This window comes from Sorex araneus, chromosome 2 (assembly GCF_027595985.1).
Source record: "Sorex araneus isolate mSorAra2 chromosome 2, mSorAra2.pri, whole genome shotgun sequence".
NCBI classification, from domain to species: Eukaryota; Metazoa; Chordata; class Mammalia; order Eulipotyphla; family Soricidae; genus Sorex; species Sorex araneus.
In genome coordinates, this window is record NC_073303.1 from 188,235,408 (window position 1) to 188,253,485 (window position 18,078).

The window sequence follows — 18,078 nt, forward strand, 5'->3', positions numbered from 1 at the left end:
AGCTTTTTCATGAGCCAACTCTTATTTCCAAGCATTTGATATAAGCTATTTTCATGTATATGAAGTGACCATTGTAAGTTTTTATTTGCATTTTCTTAACAAAAAGGGACGTACACTTTTCCCCAGGTGTCTCTGAACTAATTTTACATGTCTTCCATGATGCAGACTATATTTGAGAAATTTATGCGTTTGTCCATTGGGTCATTTACCATTTGTTAAAGAGCTGTGTAGTTTGAATATTAACCCCCCATCAGATGTAAGATGTACAAACATATCCGCACAAACCAAATTACTGCCTGTATATATGTTCACCAATTTTTCACATAAAGGTCTTTGATTTATACAGTCACATTTGTTTATCCTTGCTATTGTGTCCTTCTCCAATGTAATTGATGAATAAATTAGTATCAGAGTCCTACTATATATCACATGTTTTTTCTATGTATTTTGGGGCACAATCGACAGTGTTCAGGGCTTATTGCTGGTTTGTGCTCAGCATTCATGAGTTACTCCTAGTACTGTAGGGGACACCAGGAATCCAACCTGAGCCAGTCACTCGAAGGTGAACACCCTACATGCTGTATCTTCTCTCAGGAAAACCAGACTGTGCGTGTGTGAATCTTCTGCCATGTGAAGTTAGCTCCTAATTATACTTTAGTAGGATATTTTGTTTGGCAGAATCTTTTCTATCTTTTTCTGGAAAAACATTCCAAAATATTAATACTAATTAACCTCTCTCTTTCCCTACACCCACTCACTCATGTTATCTTTTTATACCTCTTTATATTTAAAATCTTAAATATAATTTGTCATCTTAGGAATCCTTAAGAATCCTACATAGTCAAACAAATGATCTCTAAACTCTATTTAGATTGGATGTAACACCTCTGGGATCTGTCTTTAAAATAAACTTTATGGATTTCTGTATTTCTCTTCCCATTCTTTATTCCTCATAAGGAATATACCAAAGAATCTTAATCTTTTATAGACATTTGGTTCCTGTTTTCAGATAAGCCCTTTGTAAATCATGCAATACCAATCGCCCGAGGCAAAATTCACTGCACTCTGAAAAACTATAAAAATATAATGCTGATTACTGATGTTTGATAGGTAGGCTATCCATAGTTTAAGGTGTTTAGGTAGTAAAATATTGCTAAAGTATGAAAATCAGGACAAAATATTTATAAATTCATGTATATATGAAAAGCATCAAAGACTAATCCTTTTATATAAATATTTATAATCATATATGATGTCAATATCATCATTATAAAGCTTGTATATTGCCACAGGTTTTAGTGTTCAAGATCAAATTGATTATTACCATAATGAGATCTAAGTATAATGACTGAGTCAACCATAATATGAACAACTTAGTAAATCACAACATTTTAATAGAATAAATAAATAAGATCAATTTGCTTTTCTGGTATTATTTTTGCTCTAAGTCCTTGTATTCCTATAATGGATAATGTCAGTTCTAATTTTTTTTTAAGTTTATTTTCAGTGTTTCAAAAATTAAATGGGTAGTCCCGCTCTCCACTGAGATGTGACCCCAGCGGCTGCACGTGTGCGGCCTCTCCGCAGCTGCACGAGCATGATTCCAGAGGCCAGATAAACTACTTTTGGTGCCAACAGCTCTTGCAGAAATGTCTCTAGACTCTGAACTAAGCTGAGGCCCCATGCCTGCCCAGGAGGGGAAAGGTTTTTCTTACTCCTTTTCCTTTGCTGGGGGGAAGGGTGTGGTGACCGCCATCTTATGAGGACCACTAATGAGAGGTACGAGCTTGCAATGATCAAATTCCTGCCAGAAATTTCCCTGGACTTAGTTACTAAAATACAAAAATCCCAAACCGCACAACCTCCTATCTCTTCATTCCCAGCAATAGAAAACAAATTATCAAATGACTTCCTTTTCAAGAGGTCTGATTCTAGGGGGGGAACTCCAAACAATAATAGTGTGTTTTTTGTTGAAATATTGAATGTAACCAAAGTAAAGTGAAATTTACCAGTTACACAAGCGGGGGTGGGGGGCTGAGGGGGTGGCGGGTGGGAGGTATACTGGGGTTTTTTTGGTGGTGGAATATGTGCACTGGTGAAGGGATGGTTGTTTGAGCATTGTAAAACTGAGACTTAAGCCTGAATGCTTTGTAATTTTCCACATGGTGTTTCGATAAAAAAAAATAAAATAAAAATAAAATAAAGTAAACAGATAGTGAGTTTACTATTCTATTATGTCTCCAGGAAAGTCTGGTCTCTGAGGTCAAATTCCAGTATGCACTACATAAATGCTGCTCTGTGCTAAGAAGTTATTTTTCCAATGGGTTTGTTTTGTTCTCACATGGTATACACAGATCATGGCATAAATTGCTAAAATATTACTTTTGTCCTTTTACTCACTGTATAACCAAAATTGAATCTGAAAAAATATCGTCAGTGTTCAGCTGCCCATGCTGTTTATCAAAATGCAGAGATTTGCTTTTACGTAGCAAAATAAAAACAAACAAACAAATAAATAAAAAACACATTGCTTTGAGAATTAATGCCAAATCTTTTCAGACCCTCAGAAAGAAAACTTTTAGAGATCATAAAATTCAGGTAATTAGTGATTTACTTCGCATGTTGCATTCAACAATATTTTTAAAATTTTATTTTTTAAAATTTTGGGACACACCCAGTTGTTCTTAGGGCTTACTGCTGGTTCTGCACTAAAGACTTACTGCTGGCGGTGCTTCACAGATCCTGTGGGATGCCAAGAAAGGAAACCATGTTGGCCATTGGTTGAAGGCAAACCCCTACCATCTGCACTATAACTCTGGTCCCAACATTAAAGAAGTTTTGTCCTGGCTCATGTAAAAGGCGCTCTGACTGCATGGTCTCCACTTGATCCTATTTGGGAAATAAAGATGATTTGATGGCAGCTAGTTATATTGATTCAGGTCCTCAATAAGGTTAAATTGTAAAAAAGATTTAAAATAATCTTTTTTTTTTCTTTTTGAGTCACATCCGGCGATGCACAGGGGTTACTCCTGACTTTGACTCAGGAACTAACCCTAGCGGTGCTCGGGGGACCATATGGGATGTTGGGAATCGAACCCAGGTCGGCTGCGTGCAAGGTGCATGCCCTACCCACTGTGCTATCGCTCCAGTCCCAAAGATTTAAAATAATCTTAGTAAACATAAACAAGACTGAAGAATAATCTTGGGGACATTTAGGTCTATAAAAGGATTGAAATAGTTAATTAAAAGTGATATAAAGTAGGAGTTAGATATAATAGCTATGCAAATTTTAATAAATCACAGTAAATGTGCACAAGTTTATCAAATTTTTAGACGATGGAAGTACTAGAACATATTTACTGAATTTGTCCTATTTTAAAAGAACCTTGTAATTTGATAATACAATTTTTTTAAAACACTATTAGTTTAGAACCTGTGCTGATTTATAAGAAGAGAAAATAATTATTCTGAACATTATCGTTTGTTTTGAGCTTTCTAAGATGGTGGTAGGAGGGATTCAAAACATTTTCAGTGATATGAATTAAAGGCCTGGAGGGTGATAAGAAATATTACTGGTTATTACTGCAAAATGTTCTTTTGTGTCCACATATACCCAAAAAATTGCTAAGGAAGTGCTAAAGCACTATTTGTTTTGCAAGGGGGTAGTGACACATTTCGTAAAGCTTAAGTGAAAAAAAACTGAAAATGTTTATTCATGAATGGAAGTCTTGAAGTCTGTTATATACATTTTATCAAAACACTTTATAAGAATAAATGTGATGCTTGGATGGAGATTTATTTTTCCTAAGTAAACCAAACCTAAGAGACTAAGTTAAAGAAAATCTTGTCAATACGGCCTTTACTTATAATAATGCAGCAGGCCTGATAAACATTCTGAAATTATCTAAACTCCTCAGATTTTAAGTTTAAGTGCTGTGGACACTTTTTTATTTCCATGATTTGTTATTATTTAATTATATTTTGTTTTCTCTTGATTGGTGCCCAGAAAGTGCTGGCTTATTATTCCAATACTATCTGTTGAAGAGGTAGTGAATCCTGGAATTTAACTATAAAGAATTAAACAAAATATTGCCTCAATATAATGTTGTGTCCAGCATAGACTTAACAATTCAAATTTTTCAGCAGTACAAAGTGGAAATCAGCAATTCTTAATCTGTTTAATATTTTTTCTGACTTAGAAAAAAGTCAAATCATTGTAATGACTCAAAACAGTAGTTTTGCATTAAGATTTATAGATCATGTTAGTTATTAAAAATTGTATGAAGACACTATATTTGAATGAATGTAATAAAAATTATCATTTATCTTATTGATAATAAGATGTTAACTCAAAGTGAACAAGTAAAGTGTCTGTTCAGTAGAGTGTGGTGGATTTACCTAGCTAAACAGAATCAAAGAGAAATACAGAATTACATGGTGTGGAATTAAATGTATTTTAAGCAATATAAAATAAGCTCTTTCCTCTGCCAGTAAAAAATAGAGAGAACAAGCACAAAGATGAATTGGACTTTTGGTTTCTGGAGATAATACATGACACATCTAAGGATTTTGCAAGTCCCTTTTCACAAATATATCAGTAAAGACATAAATTTTAGTGGAGTTCTGTTTAACAGAATATGCTATTGGATTTTCAAAACCTTTGTTTAGTAGTTTACCCAATCTATACCTTTAGGTGTTGCAACCCCAATGTTCCAATCATATGAAGAACATCAATATCTTTCATTTCTGTCTAGAGATTTTTGCAAAAGTCACTGTCTTCTTTTCAATATTAACTATTGGTGTTAGGTATCAAAAGTTGCCAGAAGTTCTTACCACATGTTTTCCCCTTGAAAGAAAGTTTGATCTTTTAAAAGGCTTCAAATTCAATTTGTTCCATGAATTTATTTTAAAATCCAAAATACTTATTGTGTTATATCGACCGTGCCAAAAATCATTCCATTAGAGAGGAAAACACAAAGAGGTATTGGAGTTATATATATTGTGAAATATGTTATACCAGTACCCATCTTAGACACTAAACAATGGCTGTCTTTTTTTTGATATCCTACTAGTGTACCAATATACTTTAACATATTTTTACTTCCATTTAAGTGTGAGGAATTACTTAAACCTATACAAAATGGGTACATCTTCAGATTAGCTGAGGATGCTGAAAGACAAATATTATGAGTTGTGCTTCACAGGACGCTCAAAAATACAATTTTTATGTCCAATAACTAAAACTTGCAAGAATTAAATCGTATAGAAGGAATCACTAGAGACAGAATTTCTCTGGTGTCTGAGAAAGTAGAAAATACTACAGTATTCTTTAATGCCAACACTTTACAAGTAAAAGATTGGCAACATTACTTCAAAGAATGGTGGTATGATTGAAAAATCCTTATTTGAAAAGTTGGGCTGCTTTTCAAATTGTTTGTCATATCTGTACATATTCACTTTCCTGGATAGTTTCAATTTTAGAATAGTTATTGTTCAAGCAAGCAACAGAAATTAAAAATCAAAAGTAATTCTAATAATATAGAACAGCCGGTTATAAAAGAAATTTCATCTTACTGAGGAAGGATCCTCTGTAAAGTTGCACATAATTAAGTATGTGTAGGTATGTGCAAATGCACTACACATGTTTCAGGTGAAAACTAGGTATGAGAAGTAAATGTTTCTTTTCACCTTAAACATCATCAAAACCTTGTACATAAACTAAGTGATTATGAAATCATTCAAACATAGAAAAATTGGCAGAAATCAAATTAACTCCCACTGTTATCAGAAATTAAAATGTTAATAGCAATTATTGATGTTCTTTAACAGGATCCTCAGAAATTAGAATAATCTGAAATGCTCCCTGAGAAAATATGAGATTATATCAATTTAATGAACAAGTGATTCACAATACCAACATAGGTCTTGTGTGCAATGAGGGTCAAAATGAATTGCATAATTAGTATAAAAAGCAAACACCCACAACTCTATTAGAGATGTGCAACAAAAAGTCAATGTTTTGTAATGTGTGACCTTTTGTGTTACCTGTACAAGAAATCAATTATACAGAGAATTGTACTCACTTAACTGCAGCAATAAATTTAAAGCATCATATAAAGGAATTTCCATAGCCTTTTAACTCTCAAAGTTGTGAAATGTTTAAAATGAGAATGGACTTTTAAGTATCTTGCTTACTAAATTGGATGGTTATTAGAAACAAGTGTTGTTGATTTGCAAGATAAAATGATTTATTTACTAAAATTCAAGATATAAAAGTAAAAAGATTTACCTTCAATTTTTATTTTTAATTTATTTAATTCTTTTAGGCATTGTGTTTTACAGTACTGTTAATGATGCAATTTAATTAATACCATGTTCCAACACCATCCTCTTTACAAACATTCCTATTTAATCTTCCACCCCCACCTCCTAACCTGCACTATGGCAGACTAGGTAATGTAGACCTTTGAATGTTTAGATAAATTGATGAAAAACTAGTGGTGAAACTTGATATTAAAACAAATTTACATAAACATTTCCATGATTTTTTTTCTTTCTTCTATGCAAGTTTGAGTATTGGAAAGAATATAACTTTCTGAGCATATTTTGATTACATTAATTCCTAGAGGTTCAATCACACAAATCCTAACAATGTAACTGGAATGGAGGGAGAGGGGAACACTGATCCGTCTCAACTGCTCCTTTATAAGCATCATACTCCCTGAACTTTATAGTTCCGCTCCAGAAAATGTAACTTGTCACTTGTCATCCTGTTGATATTCGATTCCACTGAACAGTCGCCAGAAACATCTCCATTCATCCGTGTCGCGTCTAGTGTACCCCAATGGTATCTGCTCACTCAAGGAACACGAAGAGCCTCAAACCATTTGTTCAGGGTTTTGACGAAGAAGTCTGACCATCTTGTAGGTGGGCAGCCACAAAGTCTTTTGACATCCAGTGGAATCCAGTCGGTAACAGCTCTAGTCCAGTGGTCATCTCTGAATCGCATTATGTGTCCGGACCATCTGGTTTTTGACACCTTGACAAAGGGGACAGCATCCCTGATTCTTGATAGTTGACGAAGATCAGAACACCCGATTCCATCTCTCACTTGAGTGAGACGTGATACTCCAAGCATAGATCTTTTGATTTCTCTTTGCAATACCCAAATAGCATTTTAATCCTGTCTTCATAGGGCCCAGGACTCTGAGCCGTACATTAGTGTAGGAAGGACTGTTGAGTGAAAAACATTTGCCCGGAGCCGGGGGTTCTTCATCCTATTAACTACTTCTTCGATGCTCTTGAAGGTGATCCACGCTGCTCTCTTCCTCCTGCGCAGTTCTGGCTCCATGTCGTTCCTCATGTTGAGTTCTTGACCCAGGTACATATAACTGCTGCATTCGGAGATGTTTGTTCCGTTGAGAGCAAATGGAACGTCAAGGACTAGTTCGTTTTTCATGACAACATCGACAAGGTGAGATTCAGCTGCAGACTGACCTTTCCACACTCATAGTCAAAGTCAGCCAGCATTCGTGCCATTTGGCTAATGTTTGGTGTTATTAGAACATTTTTGACACTGGAGAAGAACTGTTCCTCGGAACATGTGAAAACAGAGGTATTGGTGGCATCGGTGTCCTTGTCAACATGAACTTAGCCATGAACATTGATTCATTCGAATGCCTAACAACCTGAATCAGACAATTAAGCTTGAATAGATGTGGCTCACTGCCGGCAGTTTCTATCTTCCTCATCTACGCACCAACATCCAACTACAATGGAGAAGAAATTTTGAAGTTCTACATGGAGCTGTAGAAGTTCTCTAAAGAAGACCACACCTTCTACAAGATCATTTTTGGTGATTTCAGTGCTAGGATAGGACTGGGAATGTTGCTCGAAGAACTCCACAATGAGATCCCTGGCCTAGAATGGAATGATCAGGGTGAGAGATTGTCTGAGTTCATCATGTCGACCAAGACCATCCATGGTAACTGACAGTTCCAGAAGGCCGAATCTAAACGCTGGACATGGAAGTCTCCCAGTCGACAGTTCCACAACAAAACTGACCACATCATTTTCAATTGAAGGTTTTGCCTGACTGATGTTGCTGCTGTCCAAATATTCCAAATGGGATCAGACCACCGTATCCTTTGTGCAAAATTCTACTTCACAGAGCGGGGAGTAAGGTCTGCAAAGTTTAAATTTAAGAAGAGCACTCTCAGAATGACCACCAATTGGAAGTTCTTTGGCACTATTGCACGGCAACGTGGGAAGATGCTGTCGTTGACAACATCGACAAGGAATACGATCAAATGGTTCAGCACATTCATGACTGCGTGAAGAATGCAGAGTGGGAAAGCCACAAACAGATGCCTGTCTTTGGAAACTCTTGAGGTCATTCACCAATGTGGTTTGGCACGAGCCTCAGGCAACCACAAGATAATGCCCAAGCTCACAAAGCTGTGCAGAGAAGCGATAAAGGAAGATCTCAAAGAAAGAAGAGCATCAGTGTTGGCAGATGTGGCAGAAGCAGGGAAAAGTATTTGTAGCACTCGCCTGTCCTTTGCCAACTGCAAGACCAAGATGACTGCCCTCCAACGTCCTGATAGATCTATCACATCTTCCAAAAAGGCAATGGAGAGGATTATTTACGGCTTCTACTCAGAGCTCTTCAACAGCCACATCCACTTGCCCATAAAGCAAATTCTGCAGGATAGATATGTCATTCCCAACATCCTCCCTTTTGAAATCCAACGTGCCATTTTGTCCCTAAAGACGCATACAACAACTGGTCCAGACAACGTCAGTTTTGTATTTCTGTATTTTAGTAACTAAGTCCAGGGAAATTTCTGGCAAAAATTGGATCATTGCAAGCTCGTACCTCTCATTAGTGGTCCTCATAAGCTGGTGGTCGCCACACCCTTCGCTCCCCTCCACCCCACTCGCAAGGAAAAGGCACGAGAGAACAACCTTTCTCCTCCTGGGCAGGCATGGGGCCTCAGTTTAGTTCATAGTCTAGAGAGATTTCTGCAAGAAGCTGCCGGTACCAAAAGTAGTTTATCTGGCCTCTGGAATCATGCTCGTGCAGCTGCGGAGAGGCCACACGTGTGGGACACTGGGGTCACATCTCGGTGGACAGATCCTCCTACCTTAATGCAGTCCCATATTCCCTTTAACCTGTCTCTTCCTGTGGAATGAATTAATCACATCACCTAAAGCTAAATATTTTTCTCAGTTTCTTTATATACATTAAAGAATCTGGGTGACTCATCAGCAGGTTATCAGAATCTCTTCATAGTACAAAAACTTAAGTACCTTGTATACTTCCTTGGGCTGGAGCCATAGCACAGAGGGTAGGGTGTTTGCCTTGCACGTGGTTGACCTGGGTTCTAAAAACTGAGACTGAAGCGGTCATCAAAGCCCTAGCCAAACAGGGCATACAAAAGTACATCAGGATCCTACATGCATTGTATTACAGATTCACCACCAGGATCTCACCATTCTACAAGGAAGTGATCATTAACGTAAAGATCAGCAGAGCGATATCATTTCACCAAAACTCTTCAGTGCCACCCCCGAGAACATCATGCAACGACTGGAATGTGGAGAAATTTGAGTGGAGATAGACACCACCTCCACTTCATTGATGACATCATTCAAATAACACCAAACATTAGCCAAGAGGCACAAATGCTGGCTGACTTTGACCGTGAGTGTGAAAAAGGACTGATTGCAGCTGAATCTCACAAAGTAAATGCTCATAAGAAACGGACTAGGGGCTGGAGTGATAGTACAGCGGGTAGGGCATTTGCCTTGCATGCGGCCGACCCAGGTTTGATTCCCAGCATCCCATATGGTTCCCTGAGCAGTGCCAGGAGTAATTCCTGAGTACAGAGCCAGGAGTAACCCTGAGCATTGCCAGGTGTGACCCAAAAAGAAAAAAAAAAACGGACTAGTGTCTGATGTTTGTCTGATGTTCCATTCCTCTCAATGGAACAAACATCTCCAACTGCAGCAGCTGTGTGTACCTAGTTAGAATATCAACTTCACAAATGATCTGGCACCTGAGCTGCGCAGGTGGAAGATAGTGGTGTGGAACGCCTTCAAGAGTGTCAAAGAGTTTGTTTAAAGGAGGAAGAACCTCTAGTTCTAGGCACATCATTTCGACTCCATTGTTCTTCCTGCAGTAACATATGCCTCAGAGACCTGGGCCTCATTAAAACAGGATGAGAACTCTATTCTAACGCTAACAGGATGGTAACTCAAAGAGGAATCAAAAGAGCTATGGTTGGAATATCACATTTCACTCAAGTGAGAGAAAGAATCCGGCGTTCCGACCTCCACTGAAGATCGAGAATCAGGGATGCTGTCTTGTTTGCCAAGGCATTGAAAATCAGATGAGCCTTCTGAATAATGTTGATTTGGAGATGACCACCATGGACTAGAGCCATTACCAACTGGATTCCATGGGACATCAAAAGAACATCTGGCCGTCCACCTAAGAGATGGTCAGACTTCTTCGCCAAGACCCTGAACAAACGGTTTGATGCTCTTTGTCTTCCTGGAACAAGCAGATGCCATTGGGCTACACTAGCACATGAACAGGGGTGAATGGAGATATTACTGGTGCCCGCTCAAGCAAATCAATGAGCAATGGGATGATAAGTGATAGAAATGATACGAGTGATTTTGTATTTGAAAACTCAGGTATTTATCACCAACAGAAGACACATTAGACCATTAACAAAACTAGTTTTTTTTTTAATTTATTTTTTTATTGAATCACCATGTGGAAAGTTACAACGCTTTCAGGTTTAAGTCTCAGTTATACAATGCTCGAACACCCATCCCTTCACCACTGCACATATTCCACCACCAAGAATCACAGCATACGTCCCCTCGCCCCTGCCTCCCCAGCCCCCCACCCCGCTTGTGTAACTAGTAAATTTCACTTTACTTTGAATACATTCAATATTTCAAAAAAAAACTCACTATTATTGATAATAAAACTAGTTTTAAACAAAGTTTACTTATTGTAATAATATGTAAGACAAAGTATGACACATACTTCCAAACCACCCCCACTTTCAAAGTCTCAAATCCACACCAACCAGCTCTGCTTAGAGAGCTTTCTCTCTCCCTTTCTGTTAACCTCAGTACAGAATTCAGTTTCCGTGTGCATTTTAGTTTGGCTTTGTTCTTTGCTTTGTTTCTTTAAAGCCAAAATAGGAATAACTTCATCTTCCATTCTTCCATTTCCTTCTTATTTATTTCACCTCACATGACCCCTCTGGTTTCATTTATGTAAAAATTTAACAATTTCTTATAAGAAGTAAGTACTCCATTGTGTACATATGTATATTTCTTTCTAAGGTTATTATACTATATAAGGCTACTACAAAGTCTAATATATATGCATATATAATTATATATATATATCACTGTCACTGTATCCTGTTGCACATTGATTTGCTTGAGAGGGCATCAGCAACGTCTCCATTGTGAGACTTGTTGCTACTATTTTTGGTATATGGAATATGCCACAGGTAGCTTGTCCACCTCTGCTGTGCAGGCAAGATAATCTCGGTAGCTTGCCGTGCTCTCTGAGCGGGGCAGCCATGTGCAAGGCAAACACTCTACCCGCTGCACTATCACTCCAGCCCTTAGATAATTATCAATAACAAATATTCAAATATTTTGATTTTTTTTTATTAAAAGTACTGATTAAGTACACCAATACTGTTACATACTTTTAACCCACTATTATAGAGAAGTACTTGTGGCTGATATTTTGTCTCAGTTCTAAGACTGTTGTGTTGACAATGAACCAGAAAAAGTGAATTTTATTTGACTTGCTTTAATTAGTCCTTGCTCTGTGCTCAGGACTAACCACTATCTGTGACTGAGGAACCATGTCAGACAAACAAACACATTCAGTTGCATGCAAGGCCATTTACTGCAGTAATATCCCTGCAGCCCACTTTAATTAATTTTAAAAGTAGTAGCATGAACTAAGTTAAAAGTAGGTTTAAGTTTACATATCATTTAAAAATGTGTTAATTATAGTATTGGTAGTTTTGATGGTGTTAAAGTTTATGGTATTAACATAAAAATGACTATACACAAAAAATGACTATAACAGCAAAATGGTCTGTGACCCTCTGCCACTATCTCTCCATCTCTAGTGTTCTGGTCTTTCCTTTCCCCCTCTTCCCCCACTGTTTGATAATTGGTTCTGTATTCTAATACCAACTAATCAATCATTGTTCTCTGCTGTCTACGCTCTTATTTGACTCTATATTTCACTCATAATTGAAATCATCCAGCATTTATCCTTCTCACTCTGAATTATTTTCTGAAGCATAATACCCTCCAATTTTATTCACACCGTAGCAATCTGCACAACTTCATATTTTTTCATAGCTGCATAATATTTTATCATCTGTATATATAAGTTTACACTGATTCATTCATCAATAGTTAGCAATATGAGTTGTTATAACACCATTCAATAAAGATATCTCAAAGCAGATTACTATCTTGAGATATTAGACCAGAATCATTGAATGCATAAGACATCTACAGTAAATGTGTAGAGGAGTCTTCAATTATTAAACTCCAAACCCCAAAATAATTAAAATTAAAATGTGCAAGTGTTGCATATTAAATTTTTTTAATTAGTGGGCCAAAAAAGAGCCAAAAATACACTTAACTGAATGGAATAAAATATTTACATACATGATATAGGACAAATATCAAAGATTTATAAAATAATCACAAGGCTCAAAATCACCAAAAATAAAAAAACAATAACCTCAACCAAAAATTAGGAGCAGAGATGCACACACATTTCCTCAAAAAAGATATACAGATGGCTAATAGACATATGAAAAAGTGTTTATTTTCATTTATTTTTTAGTAAAATATAAGTAAAACAGCAATGATACACATCCTAAGAAAGTGTTAATGGCATATATCACAAAGATTAAGGACAAGAGTTGGTATGGATGTTGGTGAGAATGTCTTAGTGTATTATGATAATATTATATAGTGAAATGTTAACAGAACTATTTAACAAAACATTGAAATAACATTTAAGTTGTGAATATTGCATGTTAAATATTTAAATAGTAGAGCAAGCAAATATTGAAATGTACATGAAAAGCTACTGCAAGACAAACTTCAAACCACAAGATTCTTATATTTTACTGTTTTTAATATCAAGCCACAGTTGAATTTAGAATGGTATGTTTAAACAAAGTCCTAATGATTTACACTACAGATACAATACCACAGAGAGGTAGGTTAGGAGAAACTAAGCAAATATTTTCACACAGAGAAAACACTTGTCTAGAAAAATCTCCTTGTATTCCTGAAAATTCAAAGACAAAGTTTATAAAATACCATATAAATATAAAAATTTGATAATACTTGCATATATTGTTTTAGTTATCAAGCTTTAAATGAATGTAATATTGTAAAACATATAAATGCTTGTTCTAGCTATATTTATGAAGGTTCTTCAGATGTGAAGATAGAAGTGTCCCTTTAGTTAACTTAATCAATGTAACTAGCATAGTTTAAATATCTTAAACAATTCATTCTCTATATTTTTTGTTTCTGTAAACTGATAGCGAGTTTTATTGAATTTTCCATTGCCATAATCATAATGGACAGAATACTATCTCCACTAATTTACAAATTATTTTGAATAAGTTACATGTATTCTTTGAAAAATAGAAATGAATTAAACACACATACATATATTAATTGATAATCCAACAGAAAGTACACATTATTGTATGAAAACTCAATTTTTAACATTTTTCAGTATGTATTACTTTGATAAGTACTTTTAGATTTCTTTGTGCCAGGAATAATTTTATATGCTCAAGATTCATCAGTGAATTTTCCAATTTTTAAACTTGTGATTTATATTTTGCTGGCAGAGGTATGTATGTATGTCATCTGTGTGTATATAGGCATAGATACATGAAATCAGGATTATTGTTAATCACTGTCATCCCATTGCTCATCGATTTGTTTGAGCGGGCACCAGTAGCATCTCTCATTGAGAAACTTATTGTTATTGCTTATGGCATATCAAATACGCACGGGTAGCTTGCCAGGCTCTGCTGCTCGGGCTCGATACTCTCGGTAGCTAGCCGGCCTCTCTGAGAGGGGCGGAGGAATCAAACTCGGGTTGGCCACGTGAAAGGCGTTCGCCCAACTGCTAATCAGATGGTGATTTTAGAGACCCTTATACTGGATCATGACATAATTACTGTATTTTTTGTAGATATAAAAAGAATACATAGTGTGAGACTAATATCCAAGAACAGAAAAAACAGGGGGCAGAAGAACTGGTCCACAATTGGAAAATTGTCACAGTATGTAAGGAGGTGGAGGACACTTAGGTTAGAGAAGGGACCACTACAGCAATAATAGTTGGAAATGATAACTCTGGATAAGAACTGAGTGTTAAAAGTAGGCAAAGGTATATACATGAGCACCTTTCAGTATCTGTATTGCAAACTGGGGATATTGGTGTGGGAAATGTGCACTCATTAAGAGATGGGTGTTGGATCATTGTATGACTGAAACCAAATCATAAACAACTTGTTAACTGTGTACCGGGTGGTCATTCAATTAAGATAATTAAGATGCTCCCAAAATATAAAATAGTCATAAAATAAGTCCTTTCTGCAGAGATAACATTTGACTGGAACCTCCTATGAAGTAGTGTGAATCTCACATGTGTGTGTGTGGAGAAATGTACTTTAGGCAATGGCACACAGGTTAGTGAAGAGTATCGTAGAAATAAAAATGTCAACGCAAAGGTGAGAAGAGGGGAAAACAACAGAGAAAATTGAGATATATATCATAGATTCAGGATCACAGACCGAAGTAAGGATTTTTGGATTTTTCTAAATAAAATGAAAATCTGAGGACATCTAATATTTCAGACAGATGTTTAGTAAAGAAACATACAGTTTAAGACTGGAGAGACAGGGCAGGAATCAAGGTGCTTGTCTTACATACAACCAACCTGATTTAATCTTCAGCCAGCAGGATCCCCTGAGCCAAGAAAGACTTCTGAGGGCAGATCCAGGAGTTGCATATCAACAGCACCAGATGTAGCTCTAGTTAACCTCTCTCCAACAACAACAACAACAACAACAACAACAACAAACCTGAAAAATAATTGAGTTATTTTCAAGTAACTTTACTAGCTGACACATCTTCTTTCTCACATACAACAAAATATCTCCATACTAAAATTGAAAACTCTTGCTAGTGCCCAAGGTTCAGAAAGCTCAGAAACACTTCCTCAGCACATAAATTATCCTAATATGAAAGTCTAAGTAATAATAAATATTTCAAAATATATTATTTGGTTTTCGCATTGGGTTTTGCCTTAATTTATAATCTCTTTATTTTAAAAAGCAAGAAATATGTGAACAAATGAAATTATTTTTTAGTGCTTTTATTTGTGTAAAGTGTGGTTTTTATTCTCCCACACCGAACTATATAATAATTTAATATCAATTTCTTTGAAGGATTGAACTGAGGAAAATTCAAAATTTTTATAACTAAAAATTCTGACAAGTTGACTCAAGTTTGCAGATTTATTTTTAGAGGTGGAACCATCTACTCTTTTCTTAATATGGAACATACATACATACAACTGTAAATATTAGCAGTTGTGCATTGTTATCATTTAAACTATGAAGGCATAGACCTTTATTTGGAAATGATTTATTATATGTCTACAAAGATCGATACGTATAAGCTGCAAGTATGCTGAGAAAAAATAACAAATTCCCTCACTTTATACAATTTGCATGCTCTAGATTAAAAAGCATATTGAAATTTTCTTTCTTTTTTCTAACAGAATATATCATATTTTCTGCCAATATTTCATTAACATATCTTTAAATTAAAATGTTGCAGGTGTGCTGCAGTGGGAAAAATTAAAAGTAAATAAGTAAAATGTACTTGAGTTTGATTGACAATGCATCAATAATAATCACGTTTAAGAAAACAATAACTTTAAGGTATAAAAATTTTTCTCAGAGTATATCCCTGTATTAGAAATTAGCAATATAAAATTGCATAAAAACTTTATGATTCTGCATTGAAACTATTTCAGGTAGTTTCAAAATATTTATTTATTTATTTATTTAAGATGTTCCTTAAGATCTTTATTGTATTTTATTTTTTATTTTTATTTTTGAAATACAAGTTTATTTAGGGGCAGAGGAGAACCTGTCAGCTGATCAGAACAGAAGAAATTTAGAAGAAAAGACCATCACCAGGAGAACAAATCAGCTCTTTTCCTTCTGGTTGGCTTCCTCATTCATGTCTCTGATAATGGATGAAACTAGAGGTTCATATAAGCTGTTTGCTCCAAGGGTAAATTCTTTTTTTTTTTTTAATTTTTAAAAATTTTTTTAATCCACATTTATTTATTTATTTATTTATTTATTTTTATTGAATCACCATGTGGAAAGTTGCAAATCTTTCAGGCTTAAGTCTCAGTTACATAATGCTCAAACATCCCTTCACCAGTGCACATATTCCACCACCAAGAACCACAACTAGTTCTTGATTTATGATATCTTAATTTCTTTGAAGAATATCTTAAGTTCCCTTTCAGATACTTGACTCAGGTATTTAAAATAAAATAAAAGGTTTCAGAACTTCATTAAGAAAAAATCTGCACTGTAATTATTTATTTTTGGGACACACCAGGCAAATCTCAGGGCTTGCTCCTGGCTGTGTACTCAGGGATTACTCCTGGTAGGGCTCACACTCTGGTTCCAGGGATAACACTCGTATCTACTTCATGCAACAAAATCTTACCCACTGGACTATCTCTCCAACCCTTAGCTGTGATTTTTGTCACTGTCACTGCCACTGTCATACTGTTGCTCATCGATTTGCTCGAGTGGGCACCAGTAATGTCTCCATTGTGAGACTTGTTACTGTTTTTGGCATATTGAATAAGCCACGTGTAGCTTGCCAAGCTCTGTTGTGTGGGTGGGATACTCTTGGTAGCTGGCCGGGCTCTCTGAGAGGGATGAAGGAATCAAACCTGGGTCGGTCACATGCAAGGCAAACACCCTCCTCACTGTGCTATCGCTCCAGCCCATGATTTTTGTAGGGGATATTAAATGCATAAGGCCACTTACTGATCAATAAGAAAATGATTGTGAAAACGGATCTGGAACTTGCTAAGATTGTGGTAAACTTGTTCTTGCAGTAAAACAGATGGTTTGCACCATTTTGCATTTTCATAGACCTAATAAACATTTCCCTTTCACATACTGAAAGAAATTATGATAAATAATCCTGGTGAGAGCAATTAGGTACAGTAATTTATTCTCCATGGCATTTATTAAGTTTTACCAAACTCATATGTGTCTCATAAGAAAAGGATCATACTTTTTAACACATAATTTATCTCAAATTGGATTAAATTAGGACTCTCACAACATTCTCAGATAAGAATAACCGACGCTACAGTGTATTTTAAAATGTAAACTTAATGACCCCTTTAATAATATTTATATGCTTTCTTAACTTTTTCTACTGTCAATTAAGCAGTCAAAAATTCGTATGTCTGGGGCCAGAGTGATAGTACAGCGGGGAGGGTGTTTGCCTTGCACACAGCTGACCCTGCTTCAATCCCCGGCATCCCATATGGACCCTAAGCACTGCCAGGAGTAATTCCTGAATATAGAGCCAGGAGTAACCCCTAAGCATCATTGAGTGTGACCCAAAAAAGAAAAACAAAAACTTCTATTTCCAAGGTAACAGAATTTGTCTGTTTTATATATTTACTTCCAATCTATATATCTTGAGTCATTGAAACCTGAGTTTATAGTTATTCAATTGGCAAAATTTATAAAACTCAGGACTTAAGATCTTTTTCACTTATAAATTATTATGACAATTCTCAAGTGAAAATCTTAATACTTATGAGAAAACTTTATTAACAATTACTGACATATATGGGCTGGAGTGATAGCATAGCGGGTATCACTAGGGAGAGTATCTTGCCCGCACGGCAGAGCC

At 35.8% G+C, this 18,078-nt stretch overlaps 1 pseudogene; it reads left to right on the top strand.

Annotated features, from left to right (window-relative positions):
- The first annotated feature begins 8,514 nt into the window (after positions 1 to 8,514).
- Positions 8,515 to 18,078, top strand: part of LOC129401997 (uncharacterized) — a 54,043-nt pseudogene continuing 44,479 nt past the window's right edge.